The sequence below is a fragment of the Podarcis liolepis genome, assembly GCF_965112155.1.
Source record: "Podarcis liolepis genome assembly, chromosome: 9".
Classification (NCBI taxonomy): Eukaryota; Metazoa; Chordata; class Lepidosauria; order Squamata; family Lacertidae; genus Podarcis; species Podarcis liolepis.
Window position 1 is genome coordinate 51,486,268 of NC_139564.1, and position 24,458 is coordinate 51,510,725.

At 41.5% G+C, this 24,458-nt stretch overlaps 1 protein-coding gene across 2 annotated transcripts in view; it reads left to right on the top strand.

Moving 5' to 3' along the window:
- The window catches only part of TLR3 (toll like receptor 3), a 115,560-nt gene that overhangs the window by 3,382 nt on the left and 87,720 nt on the right, over nucleotides 1–24,458 (top strand). Inside the window, exons 1-2 of one of the 2 annotated variants that reach the window (XM_083459844.1) lie at nucleotides 1,324–1,342; nucleotides 4,616–4,685. The gene's annotated coding sequence lies outside the window, so the exon portion shown is untranslated. Of the gene's footprint in view, nucleotides 1–1,269; nucleotides 1,343–4,615; nucleotides 4,686–24,458 lie in introns of those variants that run through there. The other variant, XM_083459843.1, reaches the window with a different exon arrangement.

Below are 24,458 nucleotides of genomic sequence, written 5' to 3' on the forward strand. Positions count from 1 at the left end.
GATTCTGCATCATTGGAGGTACTTGTTAGCCATTATTCTATCAAAATTCTGAGTAGTTTGTAAAATATGCAGGGCAGGGCATTACTCTAACTTCTGCTTTATTTCCTCCACCATTTTTTGGAATCACCTCTACATTTACCATGCGCAGTAACTATAATTTTTCACACTTTGCCAATCTTATCAATTTGGGTTGTGAGCTACAGTACACAGAACTGTAGGTTCTGCTCATGATGGCCTATTCAGAAATCCACAGTGTCATAAAAAGGAGACCATGCTGCAGAGAGACAGGGAAAGCAAACCACACACAAAAAGGCTGCCTAGTAAACCTCATGCCTGAATATTTTCTGGGCCTGATTTGGTACACAGCTGTCAGGGGTTCAGGAGCAGAGGCAAGGGCAAGGGAGGAAACAGAGAGCGAGGGGGAGGAGGCAGAAGAAAAGATGAGTGATGACGACGACCCGAGATCTCCGAGTCTTTCCAGTGAATCAGAAGATTCACAGAAAGGAGCACCAGTGGCCAGGGCAAGGGGGGAGCCTAGGGGGACACCCCAGGAAGAAAGGGCCAGAGGGGGCTCAGAGGGGAGCAGTTGGAAATCGGGACCAGCGTCACCAACAGAGAGCAGGGGAGAGGAAGGGCGCCAGGGATCAAGCGCTGGAAGCTCACAACAGGAGGGAGGGCACGAGTCAGGAGTGGCCACACCTCCATCGGGGAGCGAAGAAACGGTCAGACGGAAAGTGGAAGGTTGGGCGCGCGCGCCAAGTTCAAATACACAGGAAGGTGGCGCAGTAAGCAGCCCGGAAAGGGAGCCAGGTCCTAAAGCCCGGCGCAAGGAGACAGGAGGGTCCGGGGGGTCAGCGTCAGAAGAATCCCGGAAGGAAGAGACCCCGGGGGGCAGAGGGACCCAGAGAAGAACAGTCAGGCGGAAAAGGTGGAGTAAGGCTAGGGTATTAAGTTGGTGTACAGGGGGCGGAGACTCAGACGGAGCTTCGCCGGTCTAACCCTTAAGACGTAGAGTTGCGCGCAGCAGCTTGAGAATGGAAATTGTAACTCAATAAAAGACTTTTACAAGTGACCGCTGGCTAGCGTGATCCTCTGTGAGCTAGGATCGGGAAGCAGCTCTGACAACAGCATTTCACACATGTACACATACCAACCCCTTCTCAAAGTTAGCCAGGGCAAAGCAAGACAAAATAATTTCATTACCTTCTATTTCCACTATTTCCACTCTGTGGAAGCTAAGACCCATAATGGACATGTATTTTCTTGCAGGAGTGAACGTATTAAATGAAGTAAAGAGGATGACAACTACCATAGACTTCTGTTTCTGCATAACTAAAAAATGGTAGATAAGAAAGCTTGAGGAAATTTCTAAGGAACCACGTGATTTCTTCGAGCTCTCTTCTTCTCCATATTAGCCCTGAATAGCCACAGGAATTGGCAGTGACCTTCCCACCCGGAGACCATATTATATTGGTTTGGCGTGGGTAACCCAAACATTATTGCTGCATGTTCACCCCACAAGTTGCAAAGTCTCAAGATCTGGCATGTGTTCACAAGCCAGGCTTCAGTTATAGTCAGCTATGTTTAAAATCACCATTTGCTATAGTTGCTAGTCTACATTTAAACAGAGAGGCATGGATGTTAGCTTGTTCCATGAACTAATGCTGTCGGTCTCTCTGCTTGGAGCTTTACTCATAATGACAATCATGTCTATCACTCCTCACTTTGAGGACAAGAGTGGCAGACATTCCACACAGCTTGTCTCCAGTCCAGACAGATGCGTTTATCCTCACATCGTGCATGATTGCATGTTATTGCTTCCAGTTGCTATTCGCCCCATGCAAGAAGCGTCCAAATTCCACTTCAGTAAAATTGGCAGTACCTTTCAATACCCGCAGAAGGGTTACAGGCGGGTGCACTTTTCAAAACACATTCTTGTGCTATTATACTCCTACCCTGGGGAAATTGGGACATGTGAAATTAATAGAAAACTTAGAACAGCTTCTATGAATATATATATATATATATATATATATATATATATATATATATGGAAGCACTGCAAATCACATTGCTTTTTTATATAACTATCTGCCCTTGCATGCAACTGGCATCGCTACACAACAAATGCCAGAAGAGCAAATCCTAGTGAAGTAGCAATTACAGGAAATAAAATTACCCTTCTAGATATAGGATTGCTATAATTATTCTTGAGGGTAATTGAATATCCAAACTGGGAAGAAAGTTAAAGGCCGATCCAGTTGGTTCCTGGTGTGTGCTATGTGGCAAGCACAGCTAATCTGTTCATGGGAGAGCTGCCAAAGGGGAGGGGGACCTCCCACTGGCAGAAAAGGGTGGGGAGGATGCAGCAGGCAACTGGCTCAGCCCCTTAAGTGTTTGACCATGCCTGAACAACATTCACTGAGTTGCAGAATTTTTGCCCTCCTAATCCAAACTAAAAACTAGGTCCATGCAAAAAAGGTGGTTCAGATAATGCAGCCTGAGCTTAGTTTATGGTGGTTCCCCATACTGTACTTTCATTTATTTATCTGAATTCCAAATGGGCAGTTCATGAATGCACATTTGCATTCTAGATTTTTGTAGCAATTTCAAAGAGATTGTGTTTTCAACATCTTTGTAACAGTGGTTTACCGTTGTCAAGCAAGTAGCAATCAATGGCTTTAAAAATTAAGTTCCTCTCATGTTTCCATGCCATTTCCCTGATAAAAGGCTCTGCTGCTTAACCTGAAACTAGAGAAAGATGTATGTGGTAATGTGCAAACAGCCACAAACAACTTGAGATGGCATGTCTCAGTTTTGTGTGTCTGTTCACCTGCTGCAAAGACCAGACTGAATCTTCACAAACATTTTAAGAATGCAAGTAGGGGGAAGTACTGTAAGAGGAGGTCTTGAAGATAAGCAGAGCCAAGAATAATGTACTGTGGATGACTTCTCACTCATGCATCCATGAGGATGTTGACAATTGGGAGGACAGCCCTGATATCAATTAAATTCTAAGGGTTGTGGTCCTTAACCTCACTAACACAAAAGCAGAGGCTAAAGCTGAGCCTGAATTACAATCTTATGCCTCCATGATCCCTAGCTAGCAGGACTAGTGGTCAGGGATGATGGGATTTGTAGTCTCAAAACATCTGGAGGGCCGAGTTTGAGGAAGCCTGGCATAAGGTCCTGCCTGATTCTAAAAGACTAAATCGTAGTCATTTAAGACAACTTAATGATGCTTTACCTGACACATACAAAATGGCTGCCATTTTGGAGAAATGTACTGAAAAGGCAAGTGCACAGCAGCCTTGCTGCTAGCCTGGGTGGCAGGAAGTGCTGTTCAGGACAGACTCAGTATTTTTATGGAGCCTGGTGAAACCATACTGGCTCTTAGTGTCACATGACCACTGTTGAACTATTCTCCACAATTCTACTTCTTGGCCATTCTTTCTAATTTTACAGTTTTACAAAAATTCCAGAAAATGTACTGTTAATGGAGCTTCTAGATTTTGAATTTGAATCTTGGATTTATGCTGTTATTCTCAATTTAAGAGGGCTAATGGCTGATCAATATTTAGCTTTGAACACGTAATCACATACACAACACAAAGTTGCAATTAGTAAAATACGAGGTGTAAAATGATGGCTATAGATTGGCACTGTGGAAAACTAGTCTCTTTTTATAATGCTCATCATGCATAATACCTCAAACTACTTAAGATAAAACCACATTTTAATTTTTTAGATTGCAAAAGCTAACATGTCAAAATGATTTTAGAGGAAAGGGATCCTTCACTGGTTGTGAATCTTGTTTACAAACTAGGGATTTACTAGGGGAGCTGATCTGTCTTGTCATCGCTGCAGTGAAGTCAATAATCCTAACCAAGTGTCTCATGTTTTATTATATTCCGTGCATACCTCGCCAATGAGAGTTGAGTACTAGGTTAGTGTTCCATTTTAAGATTTCTAGGATAGCTTTTCAAAGAGACCCATGAACAAATATGAAGGGATGGACTTGTTATCATGGCAAGTGAACTCACCTTGGGCATTTTTTATTTTTTTAATCTGTGGATTTATATGCATGAATGGTTGGGGACAAATTCAGCTGGGCTAGGGAAAAGCATTCAGCATAAAAAAAAATGTTCAGAGAGGAGCTGGGAAAGAGCTGTTGGTGAGTCCTGATTCTCCACTGAAGGAATATCTTGTTTACAGATAGTGTCAGGAACCTTGGTCCTCCTTAGAACATCAGGGTATGAGGCTAGGATCTAATCTAGCAGATACTCTGTACTGTGTCTGTTCTGACTTGCAGAGGCGAAAAGAGCCTAGAGATCAGCCACTTTCAAATCAGGGCCCTTGGCACACAAACAAACAACGCCAAATGAGAGAATAATAATAATAATAATAATAATTTTTATTTATATCCCGCCCTCCCCAGCCAAAGCCGGGCTCAGGGCGGCTAACAAGTGCGGGATTAGACATAAATCCTGATGTGTACGCCAGCTACCTGCCTTCTGTGGCTACTGCAGCTAGGGCTGGGTAAAAGATGATGAAAGAGACAAGGGAAATGCTGATTGCTTTGCTAAACATGACTGAAACAATATATTGCTTAAAGCCCAGGCTTAGGTCATTGGCTACCAGCATGAAGCTCATGGACCACAGTTTGGGAACCTCTGTTCTAGAAGGTATTTTTATGAGCTTTTTTTCTGACGCTGTGATCAAGTTCTTATGTAATTTGATAGCAAAAGGTGAAAATTGTGAATTAAGAATTTGGTGTTAATTGTGTATGTACTGGTAGGATAAACTATGGTTACTAACTGGATAAGAATCTCTGCCCCCTCCACATTTTACTAGAATTTTGAGTGTGACAGAAATGACAAGTCATTAGGTATATACAAGTCAGAGAAAGGAATCAAATGTCAGAAAGTGACAGTGAACTACACATCACTGGAACTCCTTTAATGATAATATGCATCCTTATAGCTTGTTTCTCCTATTCTAAATATGGCTCGTGGTTTTGTTTACATATTGAAGCCCCTTGAGGTGATGTGTAATTTCAAAGGAAACTAGCCATCTCTCTGAGGTGGTAAGTTTTGACTCGAACCACTGCTTTGATATGGGAGTACCTAAAATAAACACATCTCTACATGAAAACTATGGTAATATGCACGAGAGGGAAATGTACTCTCCTTCATATAATGGCACCTTTCTCCAGTATGCCTCCTTTGCATGTGTGCGGTTTTACAGAGGAAGCCCTGTTCTCTGTGTGTCAAATGGTAATAGAGTTCCTGGCGCATTTAGTTATCTGAGGAGAAATAGTTTGGCCATATAAGGTGATTGTATTGCCAGCCTAACCAGTGGTTCATGAGGCTCTGTATAATATAACCATAAGCCATTGGTTTTCAGTGGGTGAGTCTAAAGTGGTCTGAATTAGGGCTCAGCCAGACTTCCTTTTGTGCTGTGTTTCTAAGCACAGGTCTGCAGTTTAAAGCTCTATGCCTGCTCCCCCCCCCCAGCACTTTGCCCATGAAAACCCACTATTTACTGCTGAATTGGAGCTAACAGCAATTTGCAGAAACCCCAACTTGTCATTTGTTCCAATTCAGTGTTAAAGAGCAAGTTTTCATGGAGAAAGTGCTTTTGGGGGTGGTGGAGCATGTATATAGCTTTAAAATACAGACCTGTGCCTAGAAAGCTTGGGGCAAAATAGGTGTGGATGAGCCCTTAAAGTGGATTGCAACAATGGCACTACAATATTTCCCTTAAAAATGAAAAAGGGGAAAGGCATTGTAGGGGAGAAGGAAGAAGAGGGGCAAAGTACATCTACGCTACAAATAGGGGTGGGCAAATCATTTTTTTGTTTCTCTCAGTTTTTCATATTTCACACAGATCAGTTCTCCACACTTTTCCATTGGTCTGATTTTTTTTTAAATTAAAAAACCCCTCATGAAAATTCACGTGCATTTTAAGTTAACGTATTTCTGTATGCAATTTTGCCTAATATACACAACTTTGCAAATGTATTTCCCCTCAATATAATGCGTTTTAATGTTATTTTCACCAACACAAGCATTTTTTATGCATATGTTCCCCTACTGTACATGGTTATTTTGGTACACATTACTTGGGCAGCAGGGGTGGGGGTAGGGAGAACTGCATTTCAAAATTTGGAGAAGTGCAAATTTGGCATCATGGTTTGGAAAGGTAAGTTTACATTAAAATCCAGTCCCTTACTACATGTGCCAGTTCTATCTATGCTAATTAAACTGTCATTGTTTCCCCACAAAAGATAATAGTTTAGTACAAATGCTAATAAAGCTGTAAGAGATTTCTTAATCTCCATGCAAGTGTAATAGTATTTACGGTGCACAAATCCCAATGTTCCTTTGGCATAAGAAAAGTCTGTCAAGCCAGTATGTCACTGATTTAATGATTTGTGCGAGGTAGAGAGATTTTAAAAAGGGGAAAGAGAGGAATATACATTTTTTTTCTTAAAAAACACACACACACAAACTGGATCCCATTGTCCAGATTAGGGCTAAAGCAGGTAGATGAGCTGTCCACCTATTTAAGATTCTGTCCGTGTTTGCATTTCAAATACAGTGGTACCTCAGTTTACGAACTTAATTCATTCCAGAAGTCCATTCTTAAACCAAAGTGTTCTTAAACCAAGGTGCGCTTTCCCTACTGAGGCCTCCTGCCGCTAGAGCCCTTCTACCGTTCGGCTTCTGGGGCAAAGTTCGCTAACCGGAACACCTACTTCCGGTTTTGTGGAGTTTGTTCACCGAATAGTTTGTTAACAGGACTGTTTGTAGACTGAGGTACCACTGTATAGCATATTCAGTTCATTTGCTGCAGTGCCACAGCTGTGCATTGCTACAGAATTTCATAAGTTGTTTCAGCAATGAAAGTTAGTGCCAGGCATAGAAATATCTGATAGCTTTGTTAATTCCTAGAGTCCTGCATATATAATATGCCCAAGAAGATGTGGGTCGCTCAAGAAAGCTGACCCACTCTTAAGTTTCCCCAACGCCCACTGTGAAAGTGAGAACTATTATATGTAATATGTTATTTCTAGCTCACAGACATTATACTTTTTAAAAGTCCTGTGAAGAAGCATCATGGGTAAAGCTCTCCAGGAAGCTTTGCTATGTAAGTTCCAGTTAAATGAATGGTAAGAGCTTATTATTTAAGAGGTACCCTGCATTTCCCTCCAGTGATTTCACAGTGGCTTAAATATGGCCTCCAAGGGGACCTTCATTCAAGCTGACAGGATTAGGCCTGCATAGCTTGCTTCAGTAATAGAAAGTCCTCTTGAGTGGTTCCTAAGCATTTCAGTGCCAGGGCTTTCGCAACATAGCTTCCCAGAGGATTGTGCCCATGTGTCAACTGAAGTCTGTGCAACAATTTATTAAGCATGCTATTCTTTCTCAAATATTTATATACCAGTTTGGTTGTGGTGTTTTGCTCAATAATGCCTGCACAGCTAAGAGCAATTTAATCAATACAATCATGCGTAAAATAATTTAAGCAATTAAATACTGCAAAGGAGAAAGCCCAGCATCTTAGCAAATCCATCCAAGTTTCCTAAAGGCCTGGGTAGGATGGATATTGGCAAGCTTTTGTTGCGGTGGAAAGGTTGTAACCTTGGGACCATGATGTAAAAAGACTGTTCCACAAAGAATAAGGAGAGTGTTCTTCACTTCTGAAGACACACACATACCTTTATATGTTTTATTCACCACCAGATTTCTTTAATGCCACACTGTTCAGCATTCAGGATAAATACTGGATGCCCAGAGGTAATCCCCACTGAAACAAATTGCATTTTCAGGCCTGCTCACAGACATGCTCACAGTATGTAGGCTCCATACAGGGGTGCCATCTCTGTGGGGCTGTGGAGGTTGGACCCCCCCCTTGAAATTTTCAGTGAAGGAGCTGGGCCCCCTATGAGCCACAATCCGATGAATGTATCCATGGCTGTCGTTAGCATATGTCCCACACCCCTTGCACCCCTGGGTAAAGACGGCCCTGAGTGTGTCCCTCCTATGAGTCACACCCAGCTAGTTATGCCAGGCTGGACTGGCTTGTTTGGTACTTTGATTCAGTCTGATGTTTTACTAAATAAAGGAATTCTGGAGAGGATCTAGCACTCAGGAGTTTAGTGGATTATTTCCTCCTGGCAAAAAAACCCTGTAACACTATGTTCATAGTTGTATTCTTGCCCATCTTCCTCATGTAAATTCAGAGGGAGATGTGGAGAATCAACAGAGAGCAAAGCTGAAGGAGTGTCTCCACCCCCATTGTTCAGCCCGGACACAGAGGTCCAGCTCCGAGGGCCTTCTGGTGGTTCCCTCACTGTGAGAAGTGAGGTTGTAGGGAACCAGGCAGAGGGCCTTCTTGGTAGTGGTGCCTGCCCTGTGGAATGCCCTCCCACCAGATATCAAGCATATAAACAGCTATCTGACTTTTAGAAGACATCTGAAGGCAGCCCTGTTTATGGAAGCTTTTAATGTTTGATGTTTTATTCTGTTTTTAGTGTTCTTTAGCTGGGGAAACCCAGCCAGATGGGTGGGCTACAAATAATAAATTTGTTTGTTTGTTTGTTGTTAAACATCATGCTTACTTTTTTCTATTTTCTTTGAACTCATGAGCCAGGAGAACCAGAGAAAATAGTGCATTAACGCATTATGGAGTGTATTTCACTGTCTCCACACTTTCATTGGCTTATGAACCTGGATTTCCTAATGAAATAGCAGGTGTCTTTCTGGGTTACTTCTACCAGCCATTTCTCTTTCAGCCTCTTTGTGAGTGAATTTGAGGGCACTTTAATTATTTACAACTTAAAAGATTGGCCCACCACAGTTTTCCCTAGCAGTGAGAACAAGTTTTATTCAGACTTCCAAGGTGGCATTTTTGGAAAATATTAACCAACGCTTCATACCAAAGTTCAAAAGCACTGTGAAAATAGTATCAACTTGGATGGATCTCACTATTAATCATTAGCTTGCCCAAAATGAATGTAAGCGGAGGAGGAGGAATGGAGAGAGAAATATTTAAAAGGTATATAAAACATATTCATTAAGTATCTTTCTCTTAAAGTAGAAAAGTAACATGATTATGAGAGCTTTCAAGTCTAACCCAGACATCAAACCTTATTTCATGGTTCCGACATTTTAAAACATGGAAACTTTGTTTGTGGGCATTAGAACATAATGGTCAGTTTTGAGAAGTGGCAGTGTTTAACTTCAGTTGTTCTTGGTAAGGTATAAATACTATTGGACATCATGCTTGAGTAATGTTAAAATGTCTGGTTGACAACACGGCTCTAACAGCCAGCTTGATAAGGAGCAGATCAGCTTATCGGTAACATTCTTTTCACAAAGAGGTCGGTGTTCTTTTAGGTCCCTGAAGTGCAACAATTCACAATCATTCCAAAAATGTCTTAATCAAAATATTTATAGAACCACTGACCTTGCTCTTTTTTCTTTTTTGGTACCTTGTGCTTCTGTGGCACTTTGTGATTTTTGAAGCAGCACTGCAAAGCACACAGGTATAAGGTCCATCTGACCACAGCTACAGAATGGATGGAGTAGCATTGCTAGAGAGGCTCTTTATATGCCTGTCTGTCTGTTTCCCTGTCCCACAGTTCAATGATGGCATTTTGAAGACACCAGAGTTTGAGAAACAGAGACAAAGCTAACTTTAGAGAAACACCTGGATCTATTGCAAATTAAAGCCAGACAATTCTGGCTTTAATTAATACAAACTGAAATTAACAGCATGGGTTCTGTTCTGTTCTGTTCTGCTATATAGAGTACAAACCAATGAGAACCTAATTTCAAATATACAGAAGAGAAAATCAGCCACCCTATTGCTTTATGATCTTTCTTGGCTCTTCAGCGGCTAAATCTGCCCCATCTCTACGAACACTAGCTGTTTGGGGGATGGAGGGGGCATTATGAAGAAGTGTTTTGTAATAAGTTATGTTCTTGTTCTGCTGTGGCCTCTTGGAGATTTTTGCCTGCCCTTAAACAAATCTGCAAAACCTTAACTACAGAACATGAGACATTGAATCTCCTAAACCACTCAACAAGATTACTTGAAAATTGTGCTTTGCCTTATAAGATGAGAGGTGCAATTGTCATCGTCATATATGAGTCTGGTTAAAATGAGAGACAGAGGCCTGAATTCACCAGTGACAGCTGAAAACTGGTGCATGTTCGACTCTTCCCACCCCATCTATTTCCAGACAATGCTTAATTGACAACTCTTATGGCTCAACCTGGGAGGAATTGAGGGCTCCCAACCCAGATGTTATCAAGTGAGTGGTTAAGTGTTGCAGTTAGGGCTTAATGAAATAGGAGGAGGAGGCCAGGTTCTCTACACAGAGGCACATATTGAAAACAACCTGACTATGCACACAAAGCTTAAAGTAAGTCCCATCGGTCTAAATGGGGCATATGTGTGAGTGGACAAGCATAGAATACCACCCTCAGAGACACAGGGGGCCACAGTTCCTCTTCTATCATATAGTTCCACATACAAAGCAGACATTTGTGGATCTTCTCTGGAAGGATGTGTAAATCTGGAGTGCAAGTTGGGTTTTTTTTATTGTTGTTAGCTGCCCTGAGCCCGGCTTCAGCTGGGGAGGGCAGTATATAAATAAAAAATTATTATTTATTAATTATTATTATTATTTTTCGCATTACAAGAAGCAATAGAGGGCAGAAGTGTCTTTTTGGTGTAATAAGCATTCTACCAAGCCTGTTCAGATGTGGTATCACATTATATGGAAACAACATCTACTCTACAGGAGGCATGTTCCCCTAGGATTTAACTAAATAGCAAGGCTGGTTACTGAGAGTGCTCACTAGTGTTGTTTAAGGGAATTCCTTCCTTCCCTCCCCCCCTTTTAAAAAAAGACCCCACTAAATGTAAAATCATTTCACTTTTTCTTTTTCTTTTTTATACACCTTGAGCACTGGCTGATGGACTCAGCACTCAGAAGGGCCCCTTACCAGCTTGATCTGCTGTCCATTCACTCCCTACTGGGCCCAACTCTCAGCTATACTAGCTGGCTCCCTCCCTCCACTGCCCTGCCTTGTCTGGGCTTTGAGAAAGGACCATGGGGGTCCTTCGTATCCCCTGGCATTCTGAGAAAGGTGAAGAGGCATTGGCTGTGCCACGGCAGCTAGAAAGACTTTAAACTTGGAAATCTATATATGTCTTTCTAGCTGCTGTGACAAACTGCAATAGCAGCACAGGCATTCTTCTGGCCTCCTTGTCTCTGAAGATACCTTTTCTCAAAGCCCAGGTGCCAAGGGAGATGGCAGAGGAGCCTCCAGTGTAGGTGTGACTACTACTACTATATATCTATACCCCACCTTTCCCCCACCTGACAAGACTCAAGGAAGCTATCACAGCAGCAAAGAATATTTTAAAACAAAAGTAAGGATGGCAGAAGGGGGGATTATGGCGAGGCCATTGGTCAGGACATGACTATGTCCTCCCTGAAGTTTAGCACCAGCCCTGAAGCTGGGTGGGCAGCTGGGAGGCTGCAGAATGCAGATTACTTGGAGAGATGACTTATAGAATAAAAGAAAGGATACCCAACAAAATCCATTGGCCACTGATAAAGAAAGGTCAGTGCGTTCTTTTCCTGAGTATTTCTCTCCCTTTTGATAATAAATTGATGGGGAATATTTGAAAGAAGAAGAAAAAAGAGTGGAATATTTTTTTCAGCAAGGCACTATGGGAAGCTGTCTCCAGGACAACTTGTCTTCTTCCCCTTGCCAGTGTGTTGCATTATGTGTGAGAACATACCTGGAGGCAGCTCCTCTTACATTCTTTATATAAAGCACATATAGTGAAGAAATCTATAATGAAAACGAATATCTTAAAAATCTGTTCTTACAGCATGCAGGCAAATATGTGGTCTATGAATACTACACCATCAAATGGACTCTTTAAGCAACAGTTTCAGTCTGACAGCATTTCATCAATATTGCTGATTTCTTTTCACTACAGAGCATTTAGGGTGATGTTTTATCCTGGGTTTCGAAGAGCTGCTTAGTATCTCCATTTCACAAAGCTGTATTTCTTGGAAACAGCTTTGACAAAAAATAAATTGGTAAACAGCCTAATGGGAAGTAGATCACTATCTTTTTTATTAATCTGTGCAAAGATCTGAAAGCAGCTTGATCCTCACTCCCATCCTGGAATCAATTTGCTATAAAACAGCAGTAGTGTATGTATGTCCTTTTCCCACCAGAAATCAAGTCTGCAAAAGGTCTTTTTTATCCACTCCCTTGTGAGTGTCAAGCAAGGTTTTTGGCTATTTCACCATGATGCAAATGCAAATGTTTTCTAAACCACTAATAGGGCAAGTAACTCGTGTGGAATAGCTTGATATTTATAAGGCTGTCTCTATTTTAGTTGGGATTCCGTCATATCCATCAAATTCAGATTGCATGATAGAAGATGTTTTGGTATTCTTGCACCATAAATCTGCATCCTCTCCAAATTTCCTGAATAAGGAAAGCACACTGGAAAAGTGTGGGATGAGAATGGCTTGACTCTCATATAACCTTCCTGCAAACAACACAGAATGATTCCTCAATAATTAGCTGGCGTCATCAAACCTCCCCTTAAACTTTGCGTAAGCAAATTAGAATGAATGTTCAAAAAACAGGGGAAGCAGCCTAAGAGCCTCAATTTTATGCTGTTTCTACACACTATAAGGCACATTCAAACACAATATTTCCCTCAAAGAATTCTAGGCACTGTAGTTTACCCCTCACAGAGTTACAATTCCAAGCAACCTTTAACAAACCATAATGCCCATAATTATTTGAGAGGGTGATGAATGTGCTTTAAAAGTACAGGGTATACACAGCCTTGGTGACAACAGGCCTGGCTTACTGGTATTACTATGTTGCTCAGCCTTGCTTGGGCCACTGGATTTGCCACTCCATACAAGGAGGGAGGAAGAAGGCTAGGCAGGATGGTGGCCAGCTCCCTTCAAAGGCCCCATGAGATGCAATACCCACTGAGATTTTGTGAGAAGGCCACTCCTCCCCTCCAAGTATGGCAGCTGCTATGCTAGCCTACAAGTTAGCCAATGGCTTTAACTAGCTTTCCAAGCAGTATGTGGTAACTCCACAAACACACTTCAAACTGTAGTTTCTAGGCAAGGTTCTAACCACAGTTTCCAACTTTAAATGGTATGATAAAGTATGGTTAGTAAAAACCAGAAATGGAGGAAGAAATGTGCAACAGGTGAGGAGGGATGAAGCTGGGGGGGTACATGGGTCTGTGAGATCACTATGATTTGGTATTAATCTGAATTGAATTAGGTTACGGTTCCTTTTCCTGCTTAACCTTGAATCTGAAAGAATCCACTCAAAGATCATATTGATCAAACACCTGAGAAAACCAAACCACCCAAATTGCAGGACTTGTAGAACAAGAAACAGGAGAATACAAAGAAGGGGGGGGGATGTACTGCAGACCTTTTTTGCTTTTCAATTTCAGGTCCCATATTAAGCACCATTTAGCACATGAAAACTTTTGCAACTCAAGCAAATAACAGTGTATGTTTCTGTCTGCTTTTGGGGGAGAAGGTGAAATGGGGTATACGTAAGCATGCAATGCAACACTAGGTTCCCACCCTGCACCAACTCTTACCTATTTTGAAACTGCAACAAGTATTTCAACAGATTCTTCACAAATGCAGGGCTGGCGGCATAAGCGTAAACCCCGAAGCAAATTCTAGCAAAAATATTTAGCTATTAATCTTCTTCCTCCAAAATACTCCCACATTCCTCCTGCTCTGTGACATCTTGTAACTATTCTGTTAACAAGCCCAAATACATGTAAGCCAAGTGGCATAGGCATTGTAATTTTTTCATGCACATGCCAGTTGAACCATGTTACACATTGGATGCATCCAAGGTAAAGGCACATAATAGATGAACAGGATTGCAGTGGCCCCAAGTGTTGTTGGTAAAATGGCCTGATTCAATTTTAGAAGTGGTGAAGCAAGGCATGCCAAGTGCTCATAGGGATATCAGCACTCCTAAATGAGCATTTCAAAATGTTAAGTGTTTTTTTAAAAAAATATATATTAAAAATAGTGAGGAAATTAAAGAACAAAGTTACAGGACAGAAGGGGCTGTCCTTTACAAAACTCATAATTAACTTGTAGAATTCATTGCTCCCAGCAGTGGACCATGTGATAGAGTTGCACCATGCACCTGATCTCCCTCCGGCTGCATTGCTGCTGAATATAGGGATAGAGAGGGGACAAGGGGAAGTCAGCATGGTGCAAAAGCCCTGGAAGAGCCAATCTGCTGCTCCTGCTGGCATGCCTGCACTGCACTGATCTTTCCTCTACCTCCTCCTCTGTCCATCCCAGTGAGCAGCAGTGATACAGCCAGAGGGAGGTCAAATGAGCAGTGCAGCAGCACCATGCTGTCTACTGCAGATGGCCACAAGATGTTGTTGCAATGATGGCCACCAACTTATAAAAAGGTAAAAGGTAAAGGTACCCCTGCCCGTACGGGCCAGTCGTGTCTGACTCTAGGGTTGTGCGCCCATCTCACTTAAGAGGCCGGGGGCCAGCGCTGTCCGGAGACACTTCCGCAGCGCAGCACACAGAAACGCCATTTTCCTTCCCGCTATAAAGTGGTACCTATTTATCTACTTGCACTTAGGGGTGCTTTCGAACTGCTAGGTGGGCAGGAGCTGGGACCGAAAGACGGGAGCTCACCCCGCTGCGGGTATTCGAACCGCCGACCATGCGATTGGCAAGCCCTAGGCGCTGAGGTTTTACCCACAGCGCCACCCGCGTCCCACCACCAACTTATAGGTAGCTTTAAATTAGATATAGCTTCCATTAATTTGTCTGTCAAGAGCTATTAAGCATGAGAACTACAGCTCAGTAGTTAGAGCATCTGCAAAAGGTCATTTGGTCTACTTTAGTAGGGTTTTACCTGGGCTTTTGAGGAATCCAACCCATCTTCCATAGTAGCAACCTCTGTAAACAGAGGCAGAAGTGAATGTTCTGGACGGACATGGCTGCTCTGGTTAAAATCCACTGAGTTCAACGAAACTCTTAACAATCAAAGTTACAGCCATTTGAAACTCTTAACAATCAAAGTTACAGCCATTTGTACTCGGCCTTCAGCTATGCCTTCCTACTGTAATACATTTACCCACAAAAGCAACCAAGACGGAGCATCGCTTTTAATCTAAACTCAATTACAGAAGAAAGTGGGGGCATTTGGGGGTGGGGAGGAGGGGGAGCTGTGAACCTTTGTAGTAAATGTGAAGGCATATATGAAGGAAACTGGAATAGTCACATCACCAAACGGTAATAAGAGATGAACAGCATGACTCACAATCCAGAGAGCTAATTTTCGAAATGTTTGATAATAACTGAATTTCCGTCTTTTCAAAGCTGTGTGGGGGAGGTATGGATTCTATGTTCTGATCTGAAAGTTTAAACTGATAGATTATCACATCCAAAGAAAGGGGACAGTTAGTTACATAACAAGCAGCTGTAGGTGCATCAGATACAATGTGTGGGCAGTCTCAGGCATTTCTAAGAAGTATGTTTCTGTAGGTGTCAGAAAGTAATTTATTTTCCATCCTTCACCAGCATCTAATGTAAGTGTAGCATCTTTGTTATTTGCCTGATATTTGAGGATTTCGGATTTTTAAAAACCACATGGATACATTACAGTTTCGTTCAGAAAAAGAAAGGAAAGTAAAATTGATTCATTTAGGAAACCTCTCAAAGTGCTGTATTGGATAGATCCATTGGACACATAAAGGCTGCATGCTGCTTTTAAAGGTCTGGGAGTTGCAGCTGGTGCAGAATGCTGTGGCTAGACTGGTAATGAGAACAGACCACCAACATGAGATATGACACGTGTTAAGAGAGAGAGGAAAAAAGCCCTGCACTGGCTTCCCATTTACTACTGCACTAGGTTCAAGGTTATTAGACCAATGCACAAAGCCCTGAATAACTTAGGTCTAGAATACCTTAAGGACCACCTTACTCTGTATGGCCCAAGTCAATTGCTGAGATTGTCTGGGGAAGCACTATTAGTGGTCCCCCATGGACTTAAAAGCATGACTCATGCCAACATGAAGTCATGCCTTCAGTGTTGCGGGCGAACTCTGTGGAACTTCCTCCTGTCAAATAGGCACCATCCTTGCAGAGCTTCAGATGCCTTGTTAAAACAGTTTCATTTCAGGAGGGCCTTGGATAATGAATGCTTCTCGGACGTGTTAACATTTTCCCATTGCTCTTTCTAAAATTTCCGAGATTTTAAACGTCTGAAGTTTAATTTATATTTTAAGTTTTGTTATTTTGGATATTTTTCTTGTTGCAAGCTGCTTTGAGAACGCAGTGGTAAAAAGTGGGATCTATCATCTATCTATCTATCTATCTATCTATCTATCTATCTATCTATCTATCTATCTATCATAAATAAGAACACTGCATTCAATTGCAGAAATAGCTCAAGGCATTTGGGTACCTGAAGAAGAAAATTCCAATGGCACCCCCAGGGTGATAAAATATTAAACAAACAAACAAACAAACAAACAAACAAACAAACAAACAAACATGCCCGCTAATGGCAACCTTAGGTCTGCCACTAGGGACAAGCTGGTTCATGCTGCCTAATGGTAGACCTAGCTATGCTATGGTGCCCCTCCCCCACACATTGGTTATATGAGCATCGGCATATGAGTATTTAGTTTTTTATTCCACAGGAGAAATAACACTTTCTAAGATTTCCTATGGTAGTGGTTACGCTTCGCCAAGCATATCTTGCCAGTTAAGTGCTGGTTGTGTAGACTACACCACAAAAGATACATGAGTATACATCTGAGGCTCTTTCTTGGTTACCTCTGTGACATACTGTGGGAATGTGGAAAATGTTTCAGCCTGAGGCAACCTTTTGGAGGTCACATGGTGGGCAGTGCCAGAGGCAAAGCAACAAATGTAAATTTTACCATTGTACACTAAGCTCCTTGCTATACACACACCAACCCTGCCTAGCCTGCATCTAGACAAGCAAAATACATTGTCAGATTTCCAGGACACACTCCAGCCAGGCAAAAATATTTTGGATGCAAACACGGCCCAGTGAGGGATTTGACCTAGAGAGAGTTCTAAGGGCCCGATAGAGAGGCCTGGGGTGTGGTGCAGGAGACAGATTTAGTCCCTGGCCTAAGATTCTCCACCCCTGCCATACTGTGTACTGTAACTGAAAAGGCTTCCTGTATACTTGTGTACCAGTGGTAGGAAAGGTCTATAAATGAAATAATGATGCAATGAAGAATCTGCTTCCTTGGAACTTTCCTTTCACCTTTTGCTCCTTCCTTCTGTCTCCTTCTCCTATCTGGTTTATCAGATTGCATTCTTCAAATCTTTTCACTCTAAATTGCCCTCCTATCACTTCAAGAGACAAAACATCCATTTCCTTTCGATATAATGTCTCAAAATTTATTTTACGTTAGTCCAATCTCATTCTCTTCATGGTGTCAGGGTTCTGGGGGTAAGTCGAGCTTTTCAAAAGTCACCATCCAAGCGTCAAGAAACATTGCTTGCTCAGCTTGAGAAGATGGATGGAGAGTAATAAAAATATATTGAAAGCAATGCAGAATAATGCTGGAGAGTTTACAAAACAGTTATATACTGCAAGGAAAAGAAGACTGAAAGTTTATAATAGGAACTCCAGGGCACTCTAAAACAATAAGTGGACTCTTAATCATCTCTACTCTCAGGATTGTCCTAAGGATAAGTACTCTTGGCCAGAGTAGGAACACAGACTGAGGTTTCTCTAAAAGAATCCATAGTAGTCTGGACATTATTGGGTTATATACAGTAGTACCTCGGGTTACATATGCTTCAGGTTACATACGCTTCAGGTTACAGACTCCGATAACCCAGAAATATTACCTTGGGTTAAGAACTTTGCTTCAGGATGAGGACAGAAATCATGCTACGGTGGTGCGGCGGCAGCAGGAGGCCCCATTAGCTAAAGTGGTACCTCAAGTTAAGAACAGTTTCAGGTTAAGAACAGACCTCCAGCACAAATTAAGTTCTTAACCCGAGGTACCACTGTATTAGTATTATAGCTTGGAGCAAGATTCCACTCTTAGACCTTTCTAGATTCTCCCAGTTTCTGTCCAATGCAAGTCCAGCAATAAAACATGGTGTTGGGGTTGGAGTGATCCTACACAAAAGTACTTATGTTAATCTACATAGGGCACATGGAGGCAGCACTTACCTAAGAACAGCCTACTGGATCAGGCCAATGGCCCATCTAGTCCAGCATCCTGTTCTCAGTGGCCAGCCAAATGCATGCAGGAAACCTGCAAGCAGTACTGAAAAGTTACATCTCTAACAACTCTGAGACATCAGTTTGGGTTTAAACATATACATATGCAAGGGTGCAATTTTTCCCTGGGTACATATTAAGATCCTAACACTAGGTCCTGCAGACTACAGCCTCAGCCAATGTATATAGACGAAAACCAAGAACTTTTCTAGATGTTTCAATGTTTTAATACATATTTGTTGCCTAGGTTTTATTTCAATATGTTTTCTTCTTGGATTGCAGATATAAGGCTGCTTCTTTCATTAAATGTTATTTTGGCAACAGTGGGGTGCTCCTGTATCAGGTCAAAGCAAATGGGATGTTAGGAGATCTGTGGGAGGGGGCTAATCCATTGAGGGCTGTGGTGCTGGTGGGGTGTGTGTGGTTTAACCCAATTAAAATCACCCCTGCAAGCTCCTAATTGCCCTCTGAGGAAAGCACATGAGCATACTCTTGTGTCTTGGTGTCTTGAATAGTTACAACGAGTGCTGTGTCAAAACCTGTTCTCCAATTTCTTGAAAGTTTTCTTCAGCTGCAAAAGAAGTTTCCACCTTTCTGCCTCTTTTGCAGTGTGGGAAGCATTTTAACTTTTGCATTTTTTAGTATTTTAAACTTTTGTATGTTTTAAAGTATAGTTTTGGGTTCCCCCCTTGATTTCCTTATCTTTTTGTAAACTCTCTCTCTCTCTCTCTCTCTCTCTCTCTCTCTCTCTCTCTCTCTCTCTCTCTCTCTCTGTGTGTGTGTGTGTGTGTGTGTTTCACAATCAAGTAGCATATACATTTAATTAGATAGATAGTTATAGATAGTCGGGGAGTGTGGATATTGAGAACCTGAGACCAGCACACTGGCTATGCTTGTTTTTAAGGGAGGTTTTTCCTTTTTAAAATAAAGGAATCAGTGCAGAAAGATGATTTTCTTTATCACTTAAAATAATAATAACGAACAGCAGCCAGCCACAGAGTAGAGAGCACACCTGCCCTCTGCACTTAGAGGAGAGCCTGACCAAAGGCATCATGGGGTTTTCAGGAAGGCTTCAGAGTACAGATCAGAAAAGAGGTGATTTGCAGAATGAAAGAAAGAAAGGGTAGTCACAAACACCATTTGGCCTCCTTGAAAGCATCCCGAGCACAACAAGAGCTCTGTACCCCACTCATTTCTCTCCCCTCTGATAACCTTCATGTTCAGTTTCTTTCCTCATTAACTGATGGAGAAAAAGTAACTTTCAGGACATCACAGTACACGAACAAGGTGAATGGTTCAGCCCAATGTATTCTAATATACTACAGGCAGATTAGTATAATAACCAGTTTTCAAAAGTTGCACAGTCTAGGGGTGGAATGGCAGTTAGAGGAGAAGCAAGCAGCACATTTTTTATGGTTTTTTTTGTGGTGCAATGGATTTTGTATAAATATTAGCCTCCAGTAATTCACTGAGTGCCATTAGCTGTGCAAAGCACTCATTCTCAGCAGCTCATCTGATCCCTCCCAGTGCTAGGTATTAACAGGATTTTGTATTAGGGAAGGTGATATGGGAACATTCAAGTCCTGGGAAGCAGCTCTTTGAATAAAAAGCACAGACAGTTAAGACTAACTTTTGTTATTGAGTCACTTATCAGTATTCACTTTCAAAGCTTCAGTTGTGCACAGGAATTTGAGGAATGGTAATACACTTGTTCACCTGCACATCTTTCTCTCCAGGAGAGGCAGTCTATTAATTCTTCTTGATGAAGATCCATAACCAGCATTCACTTTACATAATTGCCCATCAACTTTAGTGGCTCAGAGTCTGAGCTTGTCTAGATTTTATCCTTGCCATGGAGACAGCACACATCCTGGCCACATGGCTCAGAGCAACTCACAGTATGAGTCAGCCTGCTCATAAAAGTGTGATTTGCCATGATTGGTGGATAGGGGGGGGAAACACTCTCAATGTGATAGTCCCAACTCATCACAGCAGCTTCTAAATGTTATAGCTATCTCGTTGCAATTCAGAATTAGGACGCAGATCCCAGGGCGAGTATATTCAGGGAACATCATCATTTGTCCTTGTGTGAAGATGGCAGTGATTATTACGCTGTGTGCGCAAATGGTAGCTATCTGAACAACTCTACTGAAGAGCAACAACACAGGTAGGAAGACATAGATCTACAACATATCACTTTTGTACACCAAAAATGACAAGGAGAAGGTAAGAAAAAGCAACACCTACAAATAATATTGCCACCACTTTCCTGACTGAAGGAGAAACTTGGCAAGTGTACAAATACTTTCCCCCACTACTGTCTAAATTGTCAACTAAATAAAAAATTCACTGGCATTTGCTAGCCAATTACAACAACAATTTGGCAAGGTCATCACACCATCATCATCCGTTTGATGACATTGTATGAACCAGTACCATTTTTAACATCCATAGCACACAGTTCTCATATCTTGAGCAAATAAGATTAAATAACTGTAAATGGTTTGGCATTGCTATAATTTGTTGAGCACCGTCAGTTCATTGTCAAAGGAGTCATACATGTTTTTGCCCACACTGGAGAGGAGTGGGGAGGCCAATGAATGAAAATATACAACTAAACAGGAACCAGCATCAGAATCCTAGACATGTCTACTTATATGTAAGCCTCATTGAATTCAGTAAGATTTACTTCTAGATAAGCATGTATAGGACTGCAGCCTTAAAGTGGAAGAAATGCCTCATTTTCAGTCTTCCAAAATTGGCAAATACAGTTACCTTATCTAAGGAGAAAACCAGAATTTGAAGCAAAGTATTCTAGCAGGGGGTTGAATTTCAGACTGAAAATTAAAATGACTGCCATTTTTAATTTGATTGCATCAACTTGGGAGGCCTAAGAGCCACAAATCCCTTCTGTTTCCACTGTTAATTGCATTTACCAGCTCTTATTGTGTCTTATTTAACAGAGAACTCTACCTAATTGGTGGAGCTCCATTAACCTCATATGTAATTTCTCTCTCTCAGCACTGGATGAACAGTACCAATCAATGATCTAATTTTACTTTTACTTGTAAGTTCTCCAATTAACTTTCTCCCCTTAACAATGCTGAAACATGTGTTTTTTTCTACTCAAACAGTATAGTCATTATGAGTACAATGAATAATCCTGGAGAATTGTCATCATTTAACTGGATATAGAAACATTTTGCTTCGGAATGCCCTGCTAATTCCTGTATTCTCAAATTTCATAAGGTGTTCTTAAAATAAAAGTATTAGTTTTTAGGCACCAGGCAAAAAAGTTTCTATTGACCCAAGTTTTTGGTTCTTAATCTGTGGGGTATTAGATATATTTGTGGCCTCTTTTCTGCTCATCTTTTTAGTCGGTTGGGGTTTGATCTCCCCTTTTATGTATATTATAGATGTGTTTTTTATTTGTTTTATCTATTGGTTTTAATCTTTGTTTCACTTTGCAAGTGACCCTGGGTCGCTTTTTTGTGAAAAATACTGACATTGTATTTGAAAGCAAGTTTTGGGGAAATCACTGCACCTTTCATTTAACTACAGGAGTTTGGGATTGGGAAGAAGAGTGCAATGTGGGTGAACCTATTTAAGAAAGCCTGTTTAGTAAAGAGAGACTTCAAAGGAAAACTTCATCAACTATTGGCTTATGTAACATAGTTATATTGCTCCAAAGAGAGCTGTTCCAAAGGAGGTTACAGCAATAAACCTGAGCCTCTTAGATAACTGCACAGGCTGAGGTGTGGATCAGGCCATAGCTCACTGTGAACCATGAGGCCACGGTTAAACACTTTTAATGTCCTGTTGATTTTAATAGGTGATACCGAAGCACAAGCTTATGTCTCTTCTGTTGACATTAGTGGGATCTTAACGTCCCTCCCTTTGGTGAGATTGTGTGCCATGGGCTTTCTCTAAGTTTGCTTCTGAACTGATTTTAATAACAGCACAAGTGAACTAGCTTGGGGAGTGTTAAATAGACTCATATGAAGAAATTGGCTTCTATTGTTCTGTGGCATTGCATTTGATAGTGTGAGCCTGAAGGCACAAGCCAATGTAATTGTTTGACAGCCTGTATGCCTACTGGAAGCAAAGTGAAAAGAGCCTAGTATTTTGTATACCTTAGTGGAGCAGGCTGTATGTTTACTTACAAGAGCAGTCCTGCACCATATTTAATCACAGGTAAGTTTCACTCTGTTCCATGAGGCTTATTCCCCATAAAGTGTATTTTGAATTGCAGCATTTGGATACCAGTCAGGGCTCAACTATCTCTGAAAGTCAGCTCTAGGTTGGAGAAATCTGATTCCTTGATACTCAGGTCCAAAGCAGATATGATGTTATACGCATTTTTGCATCCAGAGAGCTACAAATTATTGGAATCACGGTAGGGTCCAATGGATGATTTCCTCCTGCTGTAAATAGCTGCTCCAGAGGAGGGATTTTATTCAGGATCACAACAAGGGAGGAAAAGGCTAATTTTTCCCTCCATGCCTGTTGACACCAGCCTCACTGAATGTCCCCAGGTTCTAGTAGTTATATGAGAAAGAGAGTGCTCTCTGTGTCTGCTTTCTGTATCATGCACAATTTTATATACCTCTGTCATATCCCCCTTTATTCATCTTTTTCCCCCCAAGCAAAAAAAGTGCTAAACATTGGACTTTTTCAACCAATCATTTGGGCTGCCATTTTCTTCACCATTTCCTGCTCCACATCTTCTTTGACATGTTGCAACTAGAAATGGACCATTTCAATAGTAGACACACCATACTATTTCAATAGTAGATACACCATAGTACATATAACTGTACTACAAACTTGACAGTTTTATTTTCTATCCATTTCCTAACAAACCCTTGCATGAATTTCACATCTTTCACAGTTGCTGACACTGGGTCTTTTATTCCTTCGGTTGGGAGGCATCACTTGATCTCCTCTTGCCTTCTGGTGCAAGAAGAAAGCTTTGGTGGAAGAAAGCTTCCATGGCTAATGTACAGTTTTCTTTCCTTACAGAGCTTGTTGAAAATTCTCTGGCCTGACATCCTTCAGACCAGTGGTTTGGAGCCCAAGTCTTGATACCAAGGGCTTGCATGCACAGCTAAGCTATGGGAGAAATTGCCATACTTGGAAGCTCACTGTAGTGACCCTACTGCAAGGCAATGCAGATCAGCTACCTGAAACTTACAATGTCAGTTCAGACAGATGACCTTATGCAATAACAAAACCTTGCAGAGTTTCCATTCTATTCCATTTATTTGGTTCTACAAGATAAGCCGGGTGACAACCTCTAGTGTGACAGTTAATTTTAACCTCCCTATCAATACACTGCTGCAAAAAGTATTCCATTGTTATCATGAAGCAAGGCGGCTTGATATCATTTGTACTAGTACAGCTATAAAAAGGGAAGGCATAGCTGGAAACTGACGCAAGCTTGAAAAACCCAGGAATGACGTTATCACTGTACAGGCAGGCAGATTAGAAGTAGAGGCTCTTCAAATACTAAGAATCCAGTTGAAGAAATCCAGCATGCTCTTGTTAGTCATGTCTTCTCCCTTACTGAAGAATTTTTCTGTCATGCGGAGGAGTATATAGAAGAAATGAAGTCACTTTGGCACAGGAAAGAGTGCACACACACACACACACACACACACACACAGTAGACAACATGATTTGGGACAGACTGTTGCTGTTTCCATAAATCTGAATGAGGGTCATGACTCACTATGACTCTTCTTCCATTCTGTCCCTTTTTACTGCCTGGCCAGACGGGTAACAGGCAAATTGCTGATGTTTCCCTAGCTATATTCTTATAGGCCTTGCTCTTAATACTCTCTGTACATATGAGTTGCATTATACTTAATTTGGCCATATGTCCAATTTACTCCAGCAAGCAGTTGTTCTCCATGGTAGCTCAGTGGTACAGTACATGCTTTGCATGCAGACTCAGGTTGGGTTTCTGGCATCTCCAGGTGAAGCTTGAAAAGCCCCTTGTCTGAAATTCTGGAGAGTCATTGTCAAATATGTAGACCACAGGTAAGGAATCTGTGTTCCTCCAGATATTGTTGGAGTCCAATTCCCATCAGCACC